Genomic DNA, 15117 nt, shown 5'->3' with positions numbered 1-15117 from the left:
GTTTTTCTTAGCTTTTTCCCGAGTATGGTGACATCAAACTGTGCAACCAGGTGACAAATGAGCATTGCGGGGGAAAACAAAGCATTCTCGAGGCAGCTCTTGTGGTAACTTCTTGTTGTATGCATACATTAGCATTTTCATCGTCGATGCTAATCAGCATATCCAATTCACGTCACGTAAATTTCTCGAGATAGAAAAAGGTTCGTACCTGGCTGTGCTTTTTCTCTTTCATGAACGAATTAATAAAATAAGACCTCAGTCTTATGGGCTCACTGATCAATAAACTGCTAGAATAACATCCGTAGCAACGTAACCTTTCCAAGGGTAGAGTGGAAGGTTAAAAGATAGATGCCTAGGTATGTTGTGTCGAATGGTAAGCTAAGACCTGAGATGCGAAGACTGATTGTATATGTCAATGATTTGCTATTCCATGATTGATCAGAACTGATGCAAATTGCAATATGATCCAATTGGATAAGAAGTGGTCTTCGAAGTACACATTGCAATTGTTGATTAATAATACTGCCGGTCAAGTATTTATAGTCATTTTTTTACGTTTCTGCATCTGCATAATTGGAAGATGTGTAAGTTTATCAAAAACAAGTTTTTGCTGTGTATTAAAAAACACCGGTGCCGTCTAGAATGTGTTCGGGTGGGAAACATTATCGACTCCCTGGGCCAGTGTACCCATCGTACTTGCCACACAAGATATATATTCATGCAATGGCGGGCTTAGAAAAGCTTTTAATAAATAACTGAGGAAACGCTAATGGAATATTTAGTTGTAAAGCAGGCCAAGTTCCAGTTGAAATGTAGAGCCATAGAAGAAGAAGAAGAAGAAGAAGAGGGGGGGGCTGCCTAAAACCGTGAGTGATAGTGTCAAGAGGCAAAAAATATATAAGCTCAAAAACTATGATTACATGAAGGACGTTTCTCAATTTCTCATACGTGCGAAAGCAAGTGGCGTAAAAATCATTGATTTATCTTATCTGTCTAAGACGAGTTCAGAACGTTAATTCCACTAGGTCCTTTTTAGTTGAGTCAAAACTCGGCATGAGGGATGAAAAGCCGTGCTCCAATTAGCGAACGATCATTGTACTTCGTCGTATTCATTTTTGCTGGAGATGCTCAATCCAATCCAAATCCAATCCAAATCCAATCCAAATCCAATCCAAATCCAATCCAAATCCAATCCAAATCCAATCCAAATCCAATCCAAATCCAATCCAAATCCAATCCAACCAATCCAAACCAATCCAAACCAATCCAAACCAATCCAAACCAATCCAAACCAATCCAAACCAATCCAAACCAATCCAAACCAATCCAAACCAATCCAAACCAACCAAACCAATCCAAACCAATCCAAACCAACCAAACCAACCCAAACCAATCCAAACCAACCAAACCAATCCAAACCAATCCAAACCAACCAAACCAATCCAAACCAACCAAACCAACCAAACCAATCCAAACCAATCCAAACCAACCAAACCAATCCAAACCAATCCAAACCAACCAAACCAACCAAACCAACCAAACCAATCCAAACCAATCCAAACCAATCCAAACCAATCCAAACCAACCAAACCAATCCAAACCAATCCAAACCAATCCAAACCAATCCAAACCAATCCAAACCAATCCAAACCAATCCAAACCAATCCAAATCCAATCCAAACCCAATCCAAACCAATCCAAACCAATCCAAATCCAATCCAAACCAATCCGAACCAATCCAAACCAACCAAACCAATCCAAAACCAAAACAAACCAATCCAAACCAATCCAAACCAATCCAAACCAACCAAACCAATCCAAACCAATCCAAACCAATCCAAACCAATCCGAACCAATCCAAACCAATCCAAACCAATCCAAACCAATCCAATCCAAACCAATCCAAACCAATCCAAACCAATCCAAACCAACCAAACCAATCCAAACCAATCCAAACCAATCCAAACCAATCCAAACCAATCCAAACCAATCCAAATCTAATCCAAACCAATCCAAACCCAATCCAAACCAATCCAAACCAATCCAAACCAATCCAAACCAATCCAAACCAATCCGAATTCAATCCAAACCAATCCAAACCAATCCAAAACCAAAACAAACCAATCCAAACCAATCCAAACCAATCCAAACCAATCCAAACCAATCCAAACCAATCCAAACCAATCCCAAACCAACCAAATCTAATCCAAACCAATCCAAACCCAATCCAAACCAATCCAAACCAACCAAACCAATCCAAACCAATCCAAACCAATCCAAACCAATCCAAATCCAATCCAAACCAATCCAAACCAATCCAAACCAATCCAAACCAACCAAACCAATCCAAACCAATCCAAACCAATCCAAACCAATCCAAACCAATCCAAACCAATCCAAACCAATCCAAACCAATCCAAACCAACCAAACCAATCCAAACCAATCCAAACCAATCCAAACCAATCCAAACCAACCAAACCAATCCAAACCAATCCAAACCAATCCAAACCAATCCAAACCAATCCAAACCCAATCCAAACCAATCCAAACCAATCCAAACCAATCCGAACCAACCAAACCAATCCAAACCAATCCAAACCAAAACAAAACCAATCCAAACCAATCCAAATCAAACCAAATCCAATCCAAACCAACCAAACCAATCCAAACCAATCCAAACCAATCCAAACCAATCCAAACCAACCAAACCAATCCAAACCAACCAAACCAACCAAACCAATCCAAACCAATCCAAATCCAACCAAACCAATCCAAACCAACCAAACCAATCCAAACCAATCCAAACCAATCCAAACCAATCCAAACCAATCCAAACCAACCAATCCAAACCAATCCAAACCAATCCAAACCAATCCAAACCAATCCAAACCAATCCAAACCAACCAAACCAATCCAAACCAATCCAAACCAATCCAAACCAATCCAAACCAATCCAAACCAACCAAACCAATCCAAACCAATCCAAACCAATCCAAACCAACCAAACCAATCCAAACCAATCCAAACCAACCAAACCAATCCAAACCAACCAAACCAACCAAACCAATCCAAACCAATCCAAACCAATCCAAACCAATCCAAACCAATCCAAACCAACCAAACCAATCCAAACCAATCCAAACCAATCCAAACCAACCAAACCAATCCAAACCAATCCAAACCAATCCAAACCAATCCAAACCAATCCAAATCCAATCCAAACCAATCCAAACCAATCCAAACCAATCCAAACCAATCCAAACCAATCCAAACCAACCAAACCAATCCAAACCAATCCAAACCAATCCAAACCAACCAAACCAATCCAAACCAATCCAAACCAATCCAAACCAATCCAAACCAATCCAAACCAATCCAAACCAATCCAAACCAATCCAAACCAACCAAACCAATCCAAACCAACCAAACCAATCCAAACCAATCCAAACCAATCCAAACCAACCAAACCAATCCAAACCAATCCAAACCAATCCAAACCAATCCAAACCAATCCAAACCAATCCAAACCAATCCAAATCCAATCCAAACCAATCCAAACCAATCCAAACCAATCCAAACCAATCCAAACCAATCCAAACCAATCCAAACCAATCCAAACCAATCCGAATTCAATCCAACCAATCCAAACCAAACAAACCAATCCAAACCAATCCAAACCAACCAAATCCAATCCAAACCAATCCAAACCAATCCAAACCAATCCAAACCAACCAAACCAATCCAAACCAATCCAAACCAATCCAAACCAATCCAAACCAATCCAAACCAATCCAAACCAATCCAATCAATCCGAACCAATCCAAACCAACCAAACCAATCCAAACCAATCCAAACCAATCCAAACCAATCCAAATCCAATCCAAACCAATCCAAACCAATCCAAATCCAACCAAACCAATCCAAACCAACCAAACCAATCCAAACCAATCCAAACCAATCCAAACCAATCCAAACCAATCCAAACCAATCCAAACCAATCCAAACCAACCAAACCAATCCAAACCAATCCAAACCAATCCAAACCAATCCAAACCAATCCAAACCAATCCAAACCAATCCAAACCAACCAAACCAATCCAAACCAACCAAACCAATCCAAACCAATCCAAACCAATCCAAACCAATCCAAACCAATCCAAACCAATCCAAACCAATCCAAACCAATCCAAACCAATCCAAATCCAATCCGAATTCAATCCAAACCAATCCAAACCAATCCGAATTCAATCCAAACCAATCCAAACCAATCCAAACCAAACCAAACCAATCCAAATCCAATCCAAATTCAATCCATATCCAATCCATATCCAATCCAAATCCAATCCAAAACCAATCCAAGTCCTACTCCCATCCAAATCCAATCCCAACTGAATGAAAAGAGGCTTCCGGGCCTTTTGAAAGGAGGCTTCTGGGCCTTGAAAGAAGGCTTCCGAGCCTCTTGAAAGGAGGCTTCCGGGCCTCTTGAAAGGAGGCTTCTGGCCTCTTGAAAGGAGGCTTCCGGGCCTCTTGAAAGGAGGCTTCTGGCCTCTTGAAGGGAGGCTTCCGGGCCTCTTGAAAGGAGGCTTCCGGGCCTCTTGAAAGGAGGCTTCCGGGCCTCTTGAAAGGAGGCTTCCTGGCCTCTTGGAAGGAGGCTTCCTGGCCTCTTGAAAGGAGGCTTCCGGGCCTGTTGAAAGGAGGCTTCCGAGCCTCTTGAATAGAGACTGCCGGACTTCTTGAAAGGAGGCTTCCGAGCCTCTTGTAAGGAGGCTTCCGGCTTCTTGAAAGGAGGTTTCCAGGACTCTTGAAAGGAGGCTTCTGGGCTCTTGAAAGGAGGCTTCCGGCCTCTTGAAAGGAGGCTTCCGGGCCTCTTGAAAGGTGGCCTGGCCTCTTGAATGGAGGCTTCCGGGCCTCTCTTGAAAGGAGGCTTCCAGGCCTCTTGAAAGGAGGCTTCCGGGCCTCTTGAAAGGAGGCTTCCGGGCCTCTTGAAAGGAGGCTTCCGGGCCTCTTGAAAGGAGGCTTCCGGGCCTCTTGAAAGGAGGCTTCCGGGCCTCTTGAAAGGAGGCTTCCTGGGCCTCTTGAAATGAGGCTTCCGGGCCTCTTGAAAGGAGGCTTCCGGGCCTCTTGAAAGGAGGCTTCCGGGCCTCTTGAAAGGAGGCTACCGGGCCTCTTGAAAGGAGGCTTCCTGGCCTCTTGAAAGGAGGCTTCCTGGCCTCTTGAAAGGAGGCTTCCTGGCCTCTTGAAAGGAGGCTTCTGGCCTCTTGAAAGGAGGCTTCCGGGCCTCTTGAAAGGAGGCCTGGGCCTCTTGAAAGGAGGCTTCCAGGCCTCTTGAAAGGAGGCTTCCGGGCCTCTTGAAAGGAGGCTTCCAGGCCTCTTGAAAGGAGGCTTCCTGGGCCTCTTGAAAGGAGGCTTCCTGGCCTCTTGAAAGGAGGCCTGGGCCTCTTGAAAGGAGGCTTCCTGGCCTCTTGAAAGGAGGCTTCCGGGCCTCTTGAAAGGAGGCTTCCGGGCCTCTTGAAAGGAGGCTTCCGGGCCTCTTGAAAGGAGGCTTCGGGCCTCTTGAAAGGAGGCTTCTGGCCTCTTGAAAGGAGGCTTCCGGGCCTCTTGAAAGGAGGCTTCGGGCCTCTTGAAAGGAGGCTTCCGGGCCTCTTGAAAGGAGGCTTCCGGGCCTCTTGAAAGGAGGCTTCCGGGCCTCTTGAAAGGAGGCTTCCTGGCCTCTTGAAAGGAGGCTTCCGGGCCTCTTGAAAGGAGGCTTCCGGGCCTCTTGAAAGGAGGCTTCCGGGCCTCTTGAAAGGAGGCCTGGGCCTCTTGAAAGGAGGCTTCGGGCCTCTTGAAAGGAGGCTTCCGGGCCTCTTGAAAGGAGGCTTCTGGGCCTCTTGAAAGGAGGCTTCCGGGCCTTTTGGAAAGAGGCTTACAGGCCTCTTGGAAGGAGGCTTTCGGGCCTCTTGAAAGGAGGCTTCCTGGCCTCTTGAAAGGAGGCTTCCGGGCCTCTTGAAAGGAGGCTTCCGGGCCTCTTGAAAGGAGGCTTCCGGGCCTCTTGAAAGGAGGCTTCCGGGCCTTCTTGAAAGGAGGCTTCCGGGCCTCTTGAAAGGAGGCTTCAGGGCCTCTTGAAAGGAGGCTTCCGGGCCTCTTGAAGGAGGCTTCCTGGGCCTCTTGAAAGGAGGCTTCCTGGTCTCTTGAAAGGAGGCTTCCTGGTCTCTTGAAAGGAGTCTTCCGGCCTCTTGAAAGGAGGCTTCCGGGCCTCTTGAAAGGAGGCTTCCGGGCCTCTTGAAAGGAGGCTTCCGGGCCTCTTGAAAGGAGGCTTCCGGGCCTCTTGAAAGGAGGCTTCCGGGCCTCTTGAAAGGAGGCTTCCGGGCCTCTTGAAAGGAGGCTTCCGGGCCTCTTGAAAGGAGGCTTCCGGGCCTCTTGAAAGGAGGCTTCCGGGAATCTTGAAAGAAGGCTTCCGGGTCTCTTGAAAGGGCATCTTCAAATGAGGCTCCCGGGAATCATCAAAGGAGGCTTCCGGGCCTCTTGAAAGGAGGCTTCCGGACCTCTTGAAAGGAGGCTTCCGGGCCTCTTGAAAGGAGGCTTACGGGCCTCTTGAAAGGAGGCTTACGGGCCTCTTGAAAGGAGGCTTACGGGCCTCTTGAAAGGAGGCTTCCGGGCCTCTTGAAAGGAGGCTTCCGGGCCTCTTGAAAGGAGGCTTCCGGGCCTCTTGAAAGGAGGCTTCCGGGCCTCTTGAAAGGAGGCCTGGGCCTCTTCAAAGGAGGCTTCCGCGCCTCTTGAAAGGAGGCTTCCGGCCCTCTTGAAAGGAGCCTTCCGGCCTCTTGAAAGGAGGCTTCCGGGCCTCTTGAAAGGAGGCTTCCGGGCCTCTTGAAAGGAGGCTTCCGGGCCTCTTGAAAGGAGGCTTCCGGGCCTCTTGAGAGGAGGCTTCCGGGCCTCTTGAAAGGAGGCTTCCGGGCCTCTTGAAAGGAGGCTTCCGGGCCTCTTGAAAGAAGGCTTCCGGGCCTTGAGTCGAGTCTTCCGGGCCTTGAGTTGAGTCAAGTACGAGACACTGAAGACGACCTTACTGTTGAGGTCGAAATACGTATCTGTGTCGAAATACGTACAATCAAGTGGTGGAATTAAATGGGAAAGTACAAACTCGCCTTATGACAAGTGAAATCGAGTAGTTAGAATCATACTGAGTGTTGTAGGTTTATAGGAGAAAAGTTTCCTTGGATCTTTACGATTCGTTTGCAAAATATATAATGCTTAAGGTGTCCCGGATTGCCCTAGGACAAATCTGGTCACTGTTATTTAGATAGATTCCTGAAAGAAAAAACTTATGGAGTTCTTATACTAAAATCCACGTTATAATGTTAGTGCCAAATATTAATGTTTTTGCTCCAAGTGCTTCAAAGTTTGAGATTTTCAACATCTTCGTGCTTCCGTGTTCGCTTCGCTGCATCTGCTCTGCGCGAAATCTTGTTCGCACTGAGTATTAGATCCAAACCCGCAATTTGCAAAATTTTGATATCTGTTCTTGCGATGCATGTACCGGATTGTTTCCTCTTTCTTGGTCGAATGGTCCAAGAAAATTGAAAACCCATCGAGAAATGGCTGAGATATTAACGTTTAAAATCTATCACATTTTTGTGAAGTTTTACGATTTTTCGCAATCTCAGTGTGCATTCGGTATTGAAAACACAGACGTAGTCCGACGTCAAAAAACAAATGACATGCTCTTTACCCTTTCCTCAGCGACCTAATTATTCTTATTCTCCTTCAATTTTTATATTTTCTGAACTGATAGGGTTTCTTACCCCATTCCCGGCCTAACATGCGTACGACTGCATTATTTAATTGATATTTATGGCAGGAAGCAACCTTTTCTGAAATGTGTAGGCTGTATAATACTGCATCGGGGTTCACTTCTGCTTAAAAAATAGCTATTCGTGCTAAATATCGTTCAAAGAAGCTTTTATTTGATTTAAATTAACGAGGTGCAGCACTCATTTCAGTCATAGCGATTCCCAATCCGGCATACAGAAAAACCAGTTCCCGGCCTAAGCAAAATTTCACTCAATCTCTCAACATTTTACTCTCATTCTCTCTCGGGACGGTAGAAAATGCGATGTAAACAAAAATATGCACGGTCCACGACAACAAGATGCCAGATGGTATTATTCATAATCATTTTTATTTGGTTGAGAAGATATACAGGGGATGGACAAAATAATTAGGATAGGCAAATTTTGGGTAAAATTAGATGTGTTGTAACTACCTTAGTTATCATCCGATTTTGACAATTCAGGCATGCCTGAACTAGAAAATTAATGCAGTTTGACGGTATGTCCATGGAACCGACTATGGCCACCGGATTCCGGAGATATTCCGGGTTTTTCGGAGGTAGGTTCAAAACCGTAAATTTGAGGTGGATATTAGGAGAAGTTGTAGTTGAAAATTGATTAATATTAGTAACCACAAATGAAGTAGGGCTCTTGCTGATTGGAACCATATATTGAGATTTGGAATCGGACCAGAATCAAGTGAGATATGGCATTTCTTTAAAATCGGTTCCGATCGATACTTATCAAAGGGGTCAGGCCACAACTTCATTTGAATCTCGCTTTTTGATAGATCGTCCACTATAATTTTATTCTAGAAGGGCTCTAATGTGTCCAGAATGAAAAACCAATTGAATAAACGGATCCTGGAGTCGCTGGGATGTCCCCGGGGAACCTGTGAATGGGGACATTTAAGTTTTAGCACCAAAATCAGTCATTCGACGGCTCTTTTTTCATGGTTTTCGATCAGGAAGCGAAGTATGAATAGAGAATGGTCCATTGACGGCTCTGACCGCTTCCAGGATCTACGGATTGGCCTCGGGGAACCTGTGGAAGGGGACATTTAAATTTTACCAAAAAAACAGTCGTTCGACGGCTCTTTTATCATGGTTTTCGATCAGGAAGCGAAGTATGAATAGAGAATGGTCAATTTACGGTTCTGACCGCTTCCAGGATCTACGGATTGGCCCCGGGGAACCTGTGGAAGGGGACATTTTAGTTTTACCACCAAAATCAGTCATTCGACGGCTCTTTTTTCATGGTTTTCGATCAGGAAGCGAAGTATGAATATAAAGTGGTCCATTGACGACTCTGATTGCTTCCAGGACCTACTGGTTGCCTCCGAGGAACCTGTGGAAGAGGACATTTTAGTTTTAGCACCAAAACCAGTCATTCGACGACTCTTTTTCATGGTTTTCGATCAGAAAGCAAAGTATGAATATAAAATGGTCCATTGTCGGCTCTGACCTCTTCCAGGACCTACGGATTGGCCCCGGGGAACCTGTTGAAGGGGACATTTTATTTTTAGCATCAAACCCAGTCATTCGAAGGCTCTTTTTTCATGGATTTCGACCAGGAAGCGAAATATGAATTAAAAATGACCATTGACGGCTCTGTCCGCTTCCAGGACTTACTGATTGCCTTCGAGGATTCTGTGAATGAGGACATTTTAGTTTTAGCACTAAAACCAGTCATTCGATTTTTGATCAGGAAGCGAAGTATGAATAGAGAATGGTCAATTTACGGTTCTGACCGCTTCCAGGATCTACGGATTGGCCCCGGGGAACCTGTTGAAGGGGACATTTTATTTTTAGCATCAAACCCAGTCATTCGAAGGCTCTTTTTTCATGGATTTCGACCAGGAAGCGAAATATGAATTAAAAATGACCATTGACGGCTCTGTCCGCTTCCAGGACTTACTGATTGCCTTCGAGGATTCTGTGAATGAGGACATTTTAGTTTTAGCACTAAAACCAGTCATTCGATTTTTGATCAGGAAGCGAAGTATGAATATAAAATGGTCCATTGTTGGCTCTGACCGCTCCCAAGACCCAAGGATTGCTCCTGGAGAATCTGTGTAAGGGGACATTTTATTTTAAGCATCATAACCAGTCATTCGACGTCTCTTTTCTAGTGGTTTCGATTATGAATCGAGAAATGAAAATAAAAGGGACCATTGAGGGCTCTGACCGTTTTCTGGACCTACAGATTGGCCCAGGAAACCTGTGGAAGGGGACATTTTAGTTTTAGCACCAAAACTAGTCATACAACGGCTCTGCTTTCATGGCTTTGGATCAGGAAGTATGAAGTATGAAGTAGGCAGGTTCCCCGTGAGCTATCCGTAGGTCCAGAAAACGGTCAGAGCCGTCAATGGTCCATTTCTTATTCATACTTCACATTCTGATTGAAATCCATGAAAAAAGAGCCGTCCAATGATTGGTTTTTGTGCCAAAAAATAAAATGTCCCCTTCCACAATTTCACGGGGGGCAATCCTTACTCCTGGAAGCGGTCAGATCAATGGTCCAATTTATACTCATACTTCGCTTTCTGATAAAAAATCACAAAAAAAAAGCCGTTGGGATATTGGTTTTGGTGCTGCAACTTAAATGTTCCTTTCCACTGGTTTTCCGGGGGAATCTGTAGGTCCTGAGAGCGGTCAGAGTCATCAATGGTCAATTTTATATTAATACTTTGCTTATATTAAAGAAGAGCTGTCGAATGATTGATTTTGGTGTAAAAACTAAAATGTCCCCTTCCACAGGTTCCTCGGGACCAATCCGTAGATCCTGGAAGCGGTCAGAGCCGACAATGGACCATTTTATATTCATACTTCGTTTCCTGATTAAAAACCATGAAAAAAGAGCCGTCGAACGATTGGTTTTGGTGGTAAAACTAAAATGTCCCCTTCCACAGGTTCCCCGGGGCCAATCCGTAGATCCTGAAAGCGGTCAGAGCCGACAATGGACCATTTTATATTCATACTTCGCTTCCTGATCGAAAACCATGAAAAAAGAGCCGTCGAACGACTGGTTTTGGTGGTAAAACTAAAATGTCCCCTTCCACAGGTTCCCGGGGCCAATCCGTAGATCCTGAAAGCGGTCAGAGCCGACAATGGACCATTTTATATTCATACTTCGCTTCCTGATCGAAAACCATGAAAAAAGAGCCGACGAACGACTGGTTTTGGTGGTAAAACTAAAATGTCTCCTACCACAGGTTCTCCGGGGCCAATCCATAGATCCTGGAAGTGGTCAGAACCGTAAATTGACCATTTTATATTCATACTTCGCTTCCTGATCGAAAACCATGAAAAAAGAGCCGTCGAACGACTGGTTTTGGTGGTAAAACTAAAATGTCCCCTTCAACAGGTTCCCCGGGGCCAATCCGTAGCTCCTGGAAGCGGTCAGAGCCGTAAATTGACCATTTTATATTCATACTTCGCTTCCTGATCAAAAACCATGAAAAAAGAGCCGTCGAATGACTGATTTTGGTGCTAAAACTTAAATGTCCCCATTCACAGGTTCCCCGGGGACATCCCAGCGACTTCAGGATCCGTTTATTCAATTGGTTTTTTTAATCTGGACACATTAGAGCCCTTCTAGAATAAAATCATAGTGGCCGATCTATCAAAAAGCGAGATTCAAATGAAGTTGTGGCCTGACCCCTTTGATAAGTATCGATCGGAACCGTTTTTAAAGAAATGGCCATATCTCACTTGATTCTGGTCCGATTCCAAATCTCAATATATGGTTCCAATCAGCAAGAGCCCTACTTCATTTGTGGTTACTAATATTAATCAATTTTTAACCACAACTTTACCTAATATCCACCTCAAATTTACGGTTTTGAACCTACCTCCGAAAAACCCGGAATATCTCCGGAATCCGGTGGCCATAGTCGGTTCCATGGACATACCGTCAAACTGCATTAACTTTCTAGTTCAGGCATGCCTGAATTGTCAAAATCGGATGATAACTAAGATAGTTACAGCACATCTAATTTTACCCAAAATTTGCCTATCCTAATTATTTTGTCCATCCCCTGTATAAACTCATCCGAATTTCTTCCAAATACATTAAAACAATATTTATTTCACCTTTTAAAATCGAGAGAACTATAAATAACATGATAACGTCAACATATTAGACAATTTTCCTATTAACGATTAAGGATCATTTTTATAATCCTGGCCTTTTGGCAGCACGGTGCGGCTAGAAGTTCTTGGGCCGAGGTGAATTTTTGTTCGGTTTGTGAATACATTTTAAAATGTATTCTAGTATGTTTAAATAAGTGCTAGTGAAACGAACAAATAAGAATAACTGAAGTGCGGGTGTTTAGAATTATGGTGTGGTGATTAACAGCTTCATGCAATGGTTGTATCGAGCACTGTGACGATTTTCAGGTAGGTGTTTATTCGATAATACCGTTTTGTAAAAGTGGAAAGAATCACTCCGGCTCAGTGGTGTGGCATCGGAGTGAAATTTTGAATTCTACATTTTTATTTTCTACAATTGAATCAATTAGGAGTAAAACAAGTGATAGAAAAATATTGAGTATTGTGAAAAATAAATGGGAGACTTTTTAAAAATTATCAACCATAAACCTACGACTTCCAAACAGTTTAAATCATTAGTTTTCTGTGCAGTGAGCCGGGAACCGGGTCCATAGGCCCAAGTAGTGATTTACCCTATTTTCTGAATGGCATAATAAACATCTTCTGGATGGTTGATAAAGTTAAAATAAAGAACCTTTAATGATCGTGGAGTAAAAAACAAAGCTCATATCTGCATCACGAAGACTTCGCTTGATGCATTTTTTCGCTTTTCCAGTGCAGTCTTTCGAGCAAACATTATGTTAAGAGCAACTATTACATGGCTTGCCCCAGCTCCGATGTTTCGTAAACAACATCAAACCAGAAAATTTCCCCAAGAAAAGATTAGGATTCCGCTAATCCGCCGACTTGTATTAAGATTTTTCTGCTTTGATGTGGCTAACATAATTAAAAGTATTTTCAAGCGAAATCCCTGCTGTACCATCAGACGGGCAAGTGAAATTGATTCTGCACTGGACAATCTGTGCACAAGTTCTTTGCTTCATCTGATTATAACAAGAAGTGAACAAGAAGCGCCAAATGTTACTACCACGTGTTAAGGGTATGCGATAAGACACTTTTTCCTGACGAAACGAAACGAAACGAAATTTGAAGTTTCTGTGTTGATTCGAAACGAAACGAATCGAAATAAATATTTACTTTCGAGATTTCGAAACGATACGAAATCAACGTCCATTTAATTCGAAACTTTTCGAAACGAAACGAAATTTTATTTTTTTTTTCCGCGGAATTTTTGTTGAATTGATTTTACATTATGTGCGCAATTCTGATTTCATTTTCTTAAAGTCAAATAACTGCTTTGCTATCAGTAGAATTAAAGTTACAGAAAAATCAGTCTGTAATAAATCGCCGTGTTCCCGTTTAGCATTGGCGATAAGGCAATACCCCAGCATTTGTGCCGCTTTCAAAGGAATTCATCGTGGAATGAGTGCTCCCGAATGTGATCAATTTTATATCAGTTCAGCTTTATATAAGTATGTATATAAAAATATAGGAATTGTGTGATTTTTTTGTATTCTGATTCAAATTCTATTTTAAACCTTATTTCATTATGTTTATGCTAAAGCATATATCATATTCATTTATCAGCGTGGTTTCATGGTATTGACCTATCACACCAAAAAATTATTAATGTTACAGATGACGTGATTGAAAAAACTGACACAATAACGCAAGACGTAATATGAATTAAGATGTATTTCTCATTCATTTTGGATGCCCACGAAAGTTTCAGTCCAATCGCCACAGTTTCAATGAAAAACAAACTGAAAATTACAACCATCGAACCCAAAGCACAGCAACCGGTGCGATGAACGTATGAAATGACAACACCCAAGCAGCCGACGGGTTGATGCAATGAACATAGCGTACGCGGAAGAACGTAGAACTTGTTTCACTTTGATCTCTGCTTTCTCATGAAGCGGTGATGGCTGGGTGGTAACGTGAGTGGCGCTCACGCAGCGAACCAATGTTCGATTCCCGTCTGGTACTTTATCATTTTTATTTCAATAATACAGCCGTGTAAATTGAAAAGTGGACCTAGTTTCATCACATTTATTATGACACACAATTGCGCATCAATAATGATGCTCGCGGGTGTGTCAGTCTCGAAGCATCTAAAATTACAAAATAACAATTACAATTACAAAGATATGTCTTTCAACTTGTGTTTCAGAAATGGGGTCGCGAAGTTTTTACGACGACAGTTTGCCAGGTACGAAGAAATCATACAAAACCTTGCAACAAAAAGATATCATTTCCTTCCAAATTCAACCTTTCTATAGGAAGCTCGGAGACCCATAGTCTTATATATAATCAGCTCGACGAACCAAGCTGTTGTCTGTTTGTCGTTGTATATGTGTTTGTGCATATGAGGCATGCAAAAATTGTTGTCAAATTTTCATCCTCAATCAACTTCAATTGAGTGCAAGAAACAGCTGCTATGGACAGTATGAGCTAGTCACGCCCTTACAGTCAATTTAGATTATAAGAGGAATGCTCTGCATCTCCGTGAACGCCACGGGAAAGGAATTCTTTGGTTTTTTGAAAAGGTAATTCATGTGAAGCCTCCTTGGTAAACAACTAAATACTTATTGTAAACGAAGTTTTTTTTAAAACTCGAAGACGAAAACCGTGCTTCAAATCAATCCAACGCAAATTCATGTGCTTCGATTAATGTTTTTTTTCCCGAGAATCAACTTCTATCTATCATGGAGAATGGCTTGAAATAATAATTTAGGTTAAAAATATACATTTGACCTAAAGGGATTGATGCTTGCTGTTTTGTTCGAAAAGCGGTAACTCTTCCTGCAAAACGAGTTCAAGAGAAAAAATATGCTGCGTCCGGATGACCTTCGCTATGTGCTACATTTCCATAATGTTCACATTCATCATTTGTATTGTCGCCGGAGAGTTTCTAGCATTAACCTTTCTGAAACTCGACTATATATTTTATTTAATACAAACAATCTTTTTACCAAGTATGATTAAAATACCGCTTTGATTAATATTACGGACATTTGAGCATATCTCCTCTTTATATTTAGGGTATTTGAAGTAACATTTGAAAATACATATTTTAGAAAATAAATTGGAATCCCCACCACGACTGTGCCTTTTTGACAAAGTTGTACTGTAATTAGGAATTCGATAAAGTTGTACTGATCTGATTCATGTCTGATTACATTTACACACTGATGGC

General features: G+C 42.7%; 1 protein-coding gene across 4 annotated transcripts in view; it reads left to right on the top strand.

Annotated features, from left to right (window-relative positions):
• Nucleotides 1-15117, top strand: part of LOC134212898 (trissin receptor) — a 529260-nt gene that overhangs the window by 261538 nt on the left and 252605 nt on the right. The gene's annotated exons all lie outside the window — the stretch shown is intronic.

The sequence above is a fragment of the Armigeres subalbatus genome, chromosome 2, assembly GCF_024139115.2.
Source record: "Armigeres subalbatus isolate Guangzhou_Male chromosome 2, GZ_Asu_2, whole genome shotgun sequence".
NCBI lineage: Eukaryota > Metazoa > Arthropoda > Insecta > Diptera > Culicidae > Armigeres > Armigeres subalbatus.
The sequence above is the reverse complement of the archived record's forward strand: the minus strand, read 5'-3'. Positions and strand labels throughout refer to the sequence as shown.